Source organism: Budorcas taxicolor, chromosome 7 (genome assembly GCF_023091745.1).
Source record: "Budorcas taxicolor isolate Tak-1 chromosome 7, Takin1.1, whole genome shotgun sequence".
NCBI classification, from domain to species: domain Eukaryota; kingdom Metazoa; phylum Chordata; class Mammalia; order Artiodactyla; family Bovidae; genus Budorcas; species Budorcas taxicolor.
Window position 1 is genome coordinate 42,355,206 of NC_068916.1, and position 11,019 is coordinate 42,366,224.

Below are 11,019 nucleotides of genomic sequence, written 5' to 3' on the forward strand. Positions count from 1 at the left end.
AATATATGATGACCCTGGCCTGCCTTCAGCAGAAATATTATTAAGTCAGTTTAGCAAGAATCTCTCTACTCTTGATGTCTCCTCATAGCCATTTTCCATCCACCAATCCCACCCTGCTCCTTAGCTATAAATCTCCACTTTTCCTTGCTGTATTTGGAATTGAGCCCAGTTCTATCATATAAGGTCTCTTTTCTCCTACTACAATAGTTCTTGGATAAAATGTGTTCTTACAGCTTTCACTGCTGTTCAGCTTTGTTTCTCTTGGACACAAGGTATCCTTACAGTGGCGTGCTAGGCATTGCCTAGCACTTCTTTTGGGGATTATCTGAGTCCATGTGCACCTTTGACTGGCTTCTATTGACTATTTTAGAGTTCTGTATGGGTAGAAATTAACCTGTAGAAAATCGACAGTGATGCAAAGGGTTTCTGTGTGGGAGCAAAGCCAAAGATTCTTATGTATCAAAATACAAATAAAATTTGTGAAAAGTGGCACCTGATTTATTTCTGGTAGAAAAAAACAATCCCAGGGTAGAAAGCACACCTTAAATATCATACCCTTGATAAATTAACCCATCTCACATCTGTTAGCAATCTCTTTTCAAATTCCCTTGTCTGACTATTAAAAAAAATCTCTTCAAAATCTCCTTTGAATTGCTTATAACATCATACCCTCATTAATGAGTTGAGTAAAATCTTGATACGTGCATCACATATATTTGCATGGGGATCATGAGTTTTACTTTTTGAAAATTATTTTTAGAAAAAGGCAGTGAGATCTTACTTGACAATCACAGTCTAAAAATAGACCTCCACCATGTCATTGCTCTGCTCTCCTTTTGTTCTCACAGCCTGTATGTTCCTTTGGGCTGACTATCCCCTTCACTAGCAGTCAGTTTGCCAGGGTAGGGACCTGCTCCTTGTTCACGGCTATACCAATTTCCAACAAAGGACCATCTAGTCAAAGCTATGGTTTTTCCAGTAGTCATGTATGGATGTGAAGGTTGGAACATAAGGAAAGCTAAGCGCAGAATTCATGCTTTTGAACTGTGATGTTGGAGAAGACTCTTGAGAGCCCCTTGACTGCAAGGAGATCAAACCTAAAGGAAATCAATCCTGAATATTCATTGGAAGGACTGATGCTGAAGCTGAAGCTCCAAAACTTTGCGACCTGATGCAAAGAACTGACTGATTAGAAAAGACCCAGATGCTGGGAAATATTGAAGGCAGGAGAAGGGGACGACAGAGGACGAGATGGTTGGATGGCATTACCAACTCAATGTACATGAGTTCGAGCAAGCTGCAGGAGATAGTGAAGGACAGGGAAGGAAGCCTGGCCGTGCTGCAATCCACGGGGCCACAAATAGTGGGACAGGACTAATCGACTGAACAACAAAAACGTATCAATTAAGACTCAGTGAATAAATTAATGAATGAGCGATTGAATGGTATGTACTCTGGAGCACAAGAAGTGGGACTTTCCAGCTGATGCTAAAGCACACTTGCTATCTTTGCACTCTTGTTAAATCTGCCCCCACCCCTGAAATCGTTTCCAACTAGGTCTGGCTTTGGAATTTCATGCTTGTCTCTATAGCGTTCAGTTTAGCAAAAATCCTGCTAAGTATGTTTAACCAGAATGCCCCATCCTTGATTTTTATCACTCAATATATAATGGGGTTCCTGGTCCTCTATCAGGCGATATCTAATACCCTGGTCTACCTTCAGCAAGAACCCAGTTAGATATCCTTTCGGACAGAATCCTTCCCGCCCCGCGCCCTTAGTAATTTTTCATCCACTGAATGCACCCTACTGCTCTCTGGCTATAAATTTCCAGTCTCGCTTGTTGTCCTCAGAGTTAAATCCAATTTCACCTCTCCCACTGCAAGACCCTGGTGCAGTAGTAACCATACATATCTTGATTCCCACCCCCCACACCACCCATTTAATAAAGTCTTCCTTACAGTGCTTTAAGGGGTGTCATGAATGAGCAATGTTTTTCTTTAACACTGATAGCCCCCCCATTATCTCTAGCCAGGACTGGGTGACTTGATAGAGGAGGAGGTGTGGATCTTAAAAGGATGGGTATGGCAGAAAGCCCTAATAATTTTGAAATAACAACAGCAATCACTGTTGCTTTTTCTGTGGCAAGCTATTTCCATATGCTTTCCTTGTATTCACTCAACTAGCCAGTTTTCCCCAGCTAGAGCCAGGCACGTGCGGCGGGGAGCCCGGGATCTGGCAGTGGCGGGTCGCCCCGTGGACAGAAACCTGGCACTTTCTTTCTGCTTTTGCTACTATAGTTTCCTTCCTTTGCTGGGCCGGGTGGTCACTAAACCCTTTGGTTATCTAGCGGGATTGTCCTTGCTTCTTGACTCGATTTTCCTGCCAACCGAAGGGGCTAGGCAGTCGGCAGGAACTGCAAACCCGGCATTCTCCAAGAGCTCCTCCGCAGCCGGCCGCAGGCGCCCAGCGCAAGGTTCTCCTCCGCCCTGACCTGGTGGATCCGCCGACAGCCTCCCAGTAAAGCGGAGCAACGCATCAGGCTGTCGCAGAAAGCAGGCCATTCAGGAACAAGTTTCTGCCAGCGTGTCAGGATGGCCGAGTGGTCTAAGGCGCCAGACTCAAGGTGTTTACCTTCCCCGAGGGCATTCTGGTCTCCGAATGGAGGCGTGGGTTCGAATCCCACTTCTGACAGGCGCGTTTTTGCAACCTTTCGCGAACGTATTCATGAACATTTCCCGTTACGGCTGGTGGTTTGGTTTGGTTTTGTTTCTAAGACGGCGGCCGTATTCAGACTTTACGTTGCTTCGGTTCTCTATTATCTGTTTGCAGCGGCCGAGAGACCGGTCGGGTGAAACAGGAAGGCTGTTTAAATACCGGAGGTTCAAACAACCGCATTCAGCAACCCAGTTTACGTCACATTTTTTACAGTTTGTCTAGCTTACTGTAGAGGGCTCTCTTATGTGTTCCCTGGTGGTCTAGTGGTTAGGATTCGGCGCTCTCACCGCCGCGGCCCGGGTTCGATTCCCGGTCAGGGAAAGCAACTTTTTCTTTTTTCTTTCAACTTGACACCGAAAATACAATATTGGCTACCTTTCTGTTTAGGAGAACGTAATTACCAGAGGTGAGGATTATTCTGGTTAACGAGTGCCAGCTGTCTGTGAATCACTGTCCTATACCTACGATACCTTAATTAAGAAAGGAAGAACGGGGCAGACAGCACTAAATGATCCCAAAAGAAAACTCTGGTGCTGCCACAAGTGCCGGGTCTTCCAATGCCCAGGGTAAAAAAAAAATCTCCCCGAATACTCAAAATGATTAAAATGACCGATGTCACCTAGAAGGGGCTCACTGCTCACGATGACTCAGGCAAGTTTCACTATAAAAAGGAGTCAGGAAATTCTTCCACCCCAACACGTACCTTTTATTTTGAAAGTAACCTGAAATAAGTAAAATAATGACACAACGAACACCGGTGTTCTTTCTACCTACACACTACATAGGTTAATATTTTGCCACATTTTCTCTTTCTCTCTAGACGCAATCAGAGCTTGCTCAGTCTCCCACCGGTTTGAAAGTTGCATACATTATTACACTACTCCATGTCACACCTGAGAAAAATCAACATTAACTTGTCATCAGATGCCAGTCCACATTTGAATTTCCCCTAATTGTTCCCAAAATATCTTTTATAGCTGTTTTTTATATTTTTTTATTCTAGAAATTTCCACTGCTTATTTTTCTTTTGTGACTCCTGTGGAAAATAATCTATTTTAATAATAAAAACTCTTCAGCCACATTTAAGTTCTATCTTCTTAGTATTTGTATAATATTTTGACCCTCTATGCTTAATTTGTTGTTTTTGAAAGTATTCATTTCTCCCTGGGTGTCTTTTCTAGACCTCCAGGCCAGGCTGTTAGGATATAGCCTACCTCCATATTAATTACAGCTTGGCTCACCAAACTACCTTGAACAAATAATTTTGCCTCTGCTTTTCTCTTTCTTAGCTGTTGGCTTTTTTTTTCTCTCTCTTTCTTTCTTTCTTTTTTGGTAATTCAGCCTTGTGTGAAGTATAGCATAGCAAATGATGACTGGTGGTCAGGTTGAGCTGAGTGCAAGTCCTGACTGGAGTTTTCAGAAGGCAAGCTGTCTATTCTCTCTAAGCTTTAGTTTTCTCATCTGTAAAGCTAGCCAATCAAAGGACAAATAAGAAAGAGAATGAAATTTCATCTAACCTTTAAGTTTCATTTTGAAATTTTCCCTCATCTTTAAAAGGAATTGGAAGGAACCTAAGTATATATATTTATGTTATATGTGTGTGTGTGTGTATGTGTGTAAAGAATTAAAAAAAGCTGGGAAGACATATACTAAATATAACTGATTTTCTATAAGTGGTAGGATTATGAATTTAAATTTTCTTTGTCCTAATGTCAGACATTTGCTGATTTTTTCTACCATGAGTATACAGAATTTATTAGTAGAAGAATAATACAGTTTATTTGAAAAATTGCTCACATGTTACACAAAAATCAATTTTAAATGAGTCATAGATTTAAATGTAACACTTAAAACTATAAAACTTTATAAGAAAACATAGGAGAAAACCTTTAAGACCTAGTGCTTAGTGAAAAGTTCTTAAAAATGACATGTAGGAAAATATTAAATTGGACCTCATCAAAATTAAAAACTTATTCTGCAAAAGGCCTTGTTAAGACAATGTAGAGACAAGCTACAAACAGAAAAAAAATATTTGCAATCCACATCTCTGACAAAGGGCTCGTATCTAGGATGTATAGAGAACTCTCAAAACTCAATGATGAAAAAGGAAACAATCCAATTAGAAAATGAGCCAATGGCATGACAAGACACTGTTGTTGAAGACAAGACATTCAGTGTTGTTGAAGTGCAAATTAAAATCATGATGATATATCACCACAAGCTTTTCAGAATAGCTAAAATAAAAGACAGTGATAACAGCAAATGCTAGTGAGGATGACGAGAAACGAGATCACGTGTTCATGGCTAGCAGGAATGTAAATGCTACAGCCATTTAAGAAAGAGTCTAGCAATTTTTTTTTTTACAGAACCAAACATGCAGTTACTATATGACCCAACAATTACATTCTTAGGCATTTATCCCAGAGCAATGAAAACTGATATTTACACAAAAACCTGTACACAAATGTTCAAAGCAGTCTTATGTATAACAGCCAAAAAACAGGAAGCAACTGAAATGCCCTTCAACAGGTGAATGGTTAAACAGATGGTAGTACCACCAAGCCATAGAATGCTACTCAGCACTAAAAGTAAACGAGCTACTGATGCAGGATATAACTTGGATATACCTCAGGGAGTTACACTGAGTGAAAACGTCAATATCAAAAGGTCACATACTTCATGATTTCATTCACATAAAAATTATAGTGATAGAAAACAGATTACTGATTGATAGGACTTGGAGATGTTGGGAGGTAGGGAGTGGGGCAGAAGTGACTAAAGAGGCATAGCAAGAGGGAAATCTTTATGTTGATGAAATAGTTCTGTATCTTGTTGTGGTTGTAGTTAGAAGAATATGCACATGTGAAATAATAAAAGACCTAGGAATAAACCTACCTAAGGTGACTCAATGGACCTGGGTTTGGGTGGACTCCAGGAGTTGGTGATGGACAGGGAGGCCTGGCGTGCTGCAGTTCATGGGGTCGCAAAGAGTTGGGCATGACTGAGCGACTGAACTGAACTGAACTGAAGGAGACAAAAGAGATGTATACAGAAAACTATAAGACACTGATGAAAAAAAAAATAAAAGACAACATTAACAGATGGAAGATATATCATGCTCTTGGATCGGAAGAACCAATATTGTGAATCTGACAATATTACAAAGCAATCTACAGATTTAAGGCAATCCTCATCAAACTGTCAGTGCCATTTTTTCACAGAACTAGAACAAAAAAGGTCACAATTCGTATGGTAACATAAAAGACCCCAGAATAGCCAAAGCAATCTTAAGAAAGAAGAATGAAGCTGGAGGAATCAACCTTCCTTATTTCAGACTGTACTATAAAATTACCACAAGGGCTTCCCTTGTGGCTCAGCTGGTAAAAAATCCACCTGCAATGCGGGAGACCTGGGTTCACATTCCAGTATCTAGCCTGGAGAATTCCATGGACTACAGTCCATAGGGTCGCAAAGAGTCAGACAGGACTGAGTAACTTTCACTTTCACAAAATTACAGTCATCAAGACAGTATGCTGCTGCTGCTGCTGCTGCTAAGTCGCTTCAGTTGTGTCCGACTCTGTGCGACCCCATAGACGGCAGCCCACCAGGCTTCCCCGTCCCTGGGATTCTCCAGGAAAGAACACTGGAGTGGGTCGCCATTTCCTTCTCCAATGCATGAAAGTGAAAAGTGAAAGTGAAGTCATTCAGTCGTGTCCGACTCTTTGCGACCCAATGGACTGAAGCCTACCAGGCTCCTCCGCCCATGGGATTTTCCAGGCAAGAGTACTAGAGTGGGTTTCCATTGCCTTCTCCCAAGACAGTGTATGGTACTAACAAAAAAACAGAAATATAAACCAATGGAACAAGACAGAAAGCCCAGAGATAAACCTACACACCTATGAGCACCTTATCTTTGGCAAAGGAGGCAAGAATATAAAATGGAGAAAAGACAACCTCTTCAAGAAGTGGTGCTGGGAAAACTGGACAGCTACATGAAAAAGAATGAAATGAGAATACTCCCTAACACCACACAAAGACAAACTCAAAATTGATTAAAGACCTAAACGGCTTCCCAGGTGGCTCAGTGAGTAAAGAATCTGCCTGCAGTTCAGAGGATGCAGGAGGTGTGGGTCTGATCCCTGGGTTGGGAAGATTCCCTGGAGAAGGGCATGGCAACTCACTCCAGTATTCTTGCCTGGAGAATCTCACAAACAGAGGAGCTTGGTGGGGTGCAGTCGATAAAGTTACAGAGAGTTAGATAAGACTGAAGCAGCTGAGCACACAAGGATACTATACAACTCTTAGAGGAAAGCATAGGCAGAACACATTTTAACATAAGTCACAGCAAGATCCTCTATGACCCACCTTCTAGAGTAATGAGAATAAACGGTAGGTAACTAAACTCAAAAGCTTTTAGATAGCCAAGGAAACCATAAACAAGATGAAAAGAACCCTCAGAATGGGAGGAAATAATTGTAAATGAGCAACTGACAAAGGATTAATCTCCAAAATATGTAAGCAGTTCATGGAGCTCAACATGAGAAAAACAAACAACCCAAACAAAAAATGGGCAGAAGGCCTTAATAGATATTTGTCCAAAGAAGACATCCATAAACACATGCAAAAATGATCAACATAGCTTATTATTAGAGGAATGCAAATCAAAACTACAATGAAGTACTGCCTCCCACTGATCAGAATGGCTACCATCAAAAAATTTACAAATAGATAATCTTATGGGAATTCCCTTGTATGTTATTTATTGTGTTTCCCTTGTTGCTTTTAACATTTTATCTTCATCTTTAATTTTTGTCAGTTTGATAACTGGGTGTCTCAATGTGTGTGTGGGTTTATCCTGCCTGGGACTCTGCACTTCCTGGACTTCATTGACTATTTCTTTTCCCATGGTAGGGAAATCTTCAGCTATTTTCTCTTCAAATATGTTCTCAAGACCTTTCTCTCTTCTCCTTCTGGGACCTTTGTAATGTGAATATTGGAGCCTTTAATGTTGTCCTAGAGTACAATTTTTTTTTCATTCTTTTTTCTATATTTTGTTTTGCAGCAGTGATTTCCACCATACTACCTTCTAGGTTACTTGCTTATTCTCCTGCCTCCGTTATTGTGCTATTGAATCCTTCTAGTGTATTGTTCAGCTCTGTTTATTCTTTACTTCTTCTAGGTCTTTGATAAACATTTATGGCACCTTCTCCATTTTTCCCCCCAAGATCCTGGGTCATCTGCCCTATTATTTTGAATTCTTTTTCTGAAAGATTGCCTATCTCCACTTCATTTAGTTACTTTTCTGGGATTTTATGCTGTTCTTTCATCTGGGAGATAGTCCTCTGCACTTTCATTTCGATTAACTTTCTGTGGTTGTGGGTTTCATTCTGGAGGCTGCGGGACTGTAGTTCTTCTTGCCTCTTCTGTCCGCCCTCTGGTGGATGAGGCTGATGAGAGGGACTGCTGTTGTTTAGTTGCTCAGTTGAGTCTGACTCTTTGTGACTACATGGACTGCAGCAGGCCAGGCTTCCCTGTCCTGCACCATCTCCCATACTGCTACTGCTACTGCTAAGTCACTTCAGTCGTGTCCAACTCTGTGTGACCCCATACACGGCAGCCTACCAGGCTCCCTCGTCCTTGGGATTCTCCAGGCAAGAACAGTGGAGTGGGTTGCCATTTCCTTCTCCAGTGCATGAAAGTGAAAAGTGAAAGTGAAGTCGCTCAGTCATGTCCGACTCTGTGCGACCCCATGGACTGCAGCCTTCCAGGCTCCTCCGTCCATGGGATTTTCCAGGCAGGAGTACTGGAGTGGAATGCCATTGCCTTCTCCGACCATCTCCCATAGTTTGCTCAAACTCATGTCCATTGAGTCGGTGATGCCATCCAACCATCTCATCCTCCGTCACGCCCTTCTCCTCCTGCCTTCAATCTTTCCCAGTGACAGGGTCTTTTCTAATGAGTTGGCTGTTTGCATCAGGTGGCCGAAGTATTGGAGCTTCAGCTTCAGCATCAGTTCTGGTGCTGGGAAAAACTGAAACTTGTTCTGGTAGGCAGAGTCTTGCTCAGTAAAACTTTAATCCAATTATCTACTGATAGGTGGAGCTGCACTCTTCCTCTCTGTTAGTTGTTTAGCCTGAGGTTATGCAGCCCTGGCATCCACAGGAAACCTTCCATAAGACTGTTGTGGTCTAATCGCTAAGTCGTGTCAGCTAAATATTGGAGGAATAGAAAATACTTCAGTATCAATATTTCCAACAAATATTCAGGGTTGATTTCCTTTAGGATTAACTGGTTTGATCTTCTTGCAGTCCAAGGGACTCTGAAGAGTCTTCTCCAGCACCAGAGTTATGGTACAACTCTCACATTTGTACATTACTACTAGAGAAACCATAGCTTTGATTATATGGACCTTTGTCGGTAAAGTGATGTCTCTGCTTTTTCATATGCTGTCTAGTTCTTCCAAGGAGCAAGTATCTTTTAATTTCTTGGCTGCAGTCACCATCCACAGTGATTTTGAACCCTAAGAAAATAAAGTCTGTAACTGTTTGCATTTTTTCCCCATTATCATGAAGTGATGGGACCAGAAGCCATGATGTTAGTCTTTTGAATGCTGAGTTTTAAGCCAGCTTTTTCACTCTCTTTTTTCACCTTCATCAAGAGGCTCTTTAGTTCCTCTTCACTTTCTGCCATTAGGGTGGTATCATCTGCATTTCTGAGGCTGTTGATATTCTCCCAGCAATCTTTTTTTTAAATCAAAATACTGAGTTTATTTCACATGTAGATTTTTGTCTCCCCACCATTTCATCTGTCTGACCACCACTACTACTAATCCTATCATAACATTCCATACATACTTAAAACCAAGCAAAGGGTGGAACTTCATCTTTAAAAACTAAACAGGCATTTTGGACAACACATTCTTGGCAATGGAACTTGGACAACATTTATCAGACATGATAGGGAAAGTTCTCATTCTGCATTATAAAAAGGACAGCCAGATATCAACTGTTACAGAAATGAAATAAGATGGAAAATTTTTAACAAACTGTTTAAACTATTTTCTTAAAGAGACTTCTTCCACTGCCAGAGATCTTGACTAGCCTCCTGGTCAGTCATCTGGAAACAATTCTTCACATAACTGATAAATTTGGCTTCCACTTTGGGAAGGGAACCACCTCTTTCTATATTTCCTTGCATTTTTGCTCTAATGTCTCCTGCAGAGCTAGGTCCTTGCAGTGTTTTAGGTGCTTTTTCCTGTTTTTTTGAAGGATTCTTGACCGTTTGATCTTGGTGTTGACAGTTTTGAGTCTTTTCCATTCTGGTTCAACTTTTGTGCATTTTTGGCTCGAGTATCTCATACAGATTTCTTTACTGGAGCTTTTTCAACTTCCTCATCAAAATTGTCATCATCATCATCTTCTTCATCTTCATCAGCAGCAAGCTTTACTTTTTTCTGGGGAATCTTGCTACCACAGAACACTTTCCAGATATACTTAGGCATTTCACATCCTCCTTCTCTTCATCTTCTGACTGTGCATCTTCCTCCACAGCTACTAAGTCCTGGTCAGTCCTGGTCAGCACCAGCTGTCCACTGATATGCACAGTCCCTGAACCAGACTTCAACTGTAAGACCACAGGTGGTATAATTTCAAAGCCCCCAAGGGAAACTAGGCTATATAGACGTTTTCAAAGTTGCCAGTGTTACTTTAATTGGACTGCCTTCATAATTCATTGCCTCTGGTTCAACAATGCATAATTCATCCTTTGCTCCAGCCCCTAAACTGACCATTCTTAAAGATAACTGGTGCTCATTTTCATCATTATCCACCTTGAAGTGATAATCTCTGTCAGCCTTTAGTTCACAACTGAAAAGATAGTCTGGGGCCTCAGGGTGCTCATGTTCATCTCCACTGAATCCTCCTCCATTGGTTGGCGACACTCATTTAAGTGGGAGAGAAGCTGGATGGAATTAAATGACTACTGTTCGAACAAGCAGTCAGGCAGGATAGAATCACACCAGGTCCCAGCCATCTTGATTTCAACTTGTGATTCATCCTGCCTGGCATTTTCCATGATGTGATCTGCATATAAGTTAAATAAGCATGGTGACAATATACAGCCTTGACATATTCCTTCCCAATTTTGAAAGAGTCCATTGTTCCATATCCAATTCTAACTGTTGCTCCTTGACCTGCATACAGATTTCTCAGGAAGCAGGTAAAGTAGTCTGGTATTTCCATCTCTTTAAGTATTTTCCACAGTTTGTTGTGATCTACACAGTCAAAAGCTTTAGCGTAGTCAATG

At 41.3% G+C, this 11,019-nt stretch overlaps 2 non-coding genes and 1 pseudogene across 2 annotated transcripts; 2 read left to right on the forward strand and 1 right to left on the reverse strand.

The window, feature by feature from the left end:
- The first annotated feature begins 2,585 nt into the window (after positions 1-2,585).
- On the forward strand, positions 2,586-2,691 carry TRNAL-CAA (transfer RNA leucine (anticodon CAA)). Its single transcript has 2 exons — positions 2,586-2,623; positions 2,646-2,691. It is a non-coding gene; the product is annotated as a tRNA-Leu (tRNA).
- Positions 2,692-2,964: 273 nt separating this feature from the next.
- TRNAE-CUC (transfer RNA glutamic acid (anticodon CUC)) lies at positions 2,965-3,036 on the forward strand. Its single transcript has one exon. It is a non-coding gene; the product is annotated as a tRNA-Glu (tRNA).
- A 6,741-nt stretch (positions 3,037-9,777) lies between these two features.
- Positions 9,778-10,641, reverse strand: LOC128051006 (nucleophosmin-like; annotated as a pseudogene).
- Positions 10,642-11,019: the final 378 nt, after the last annotated feature.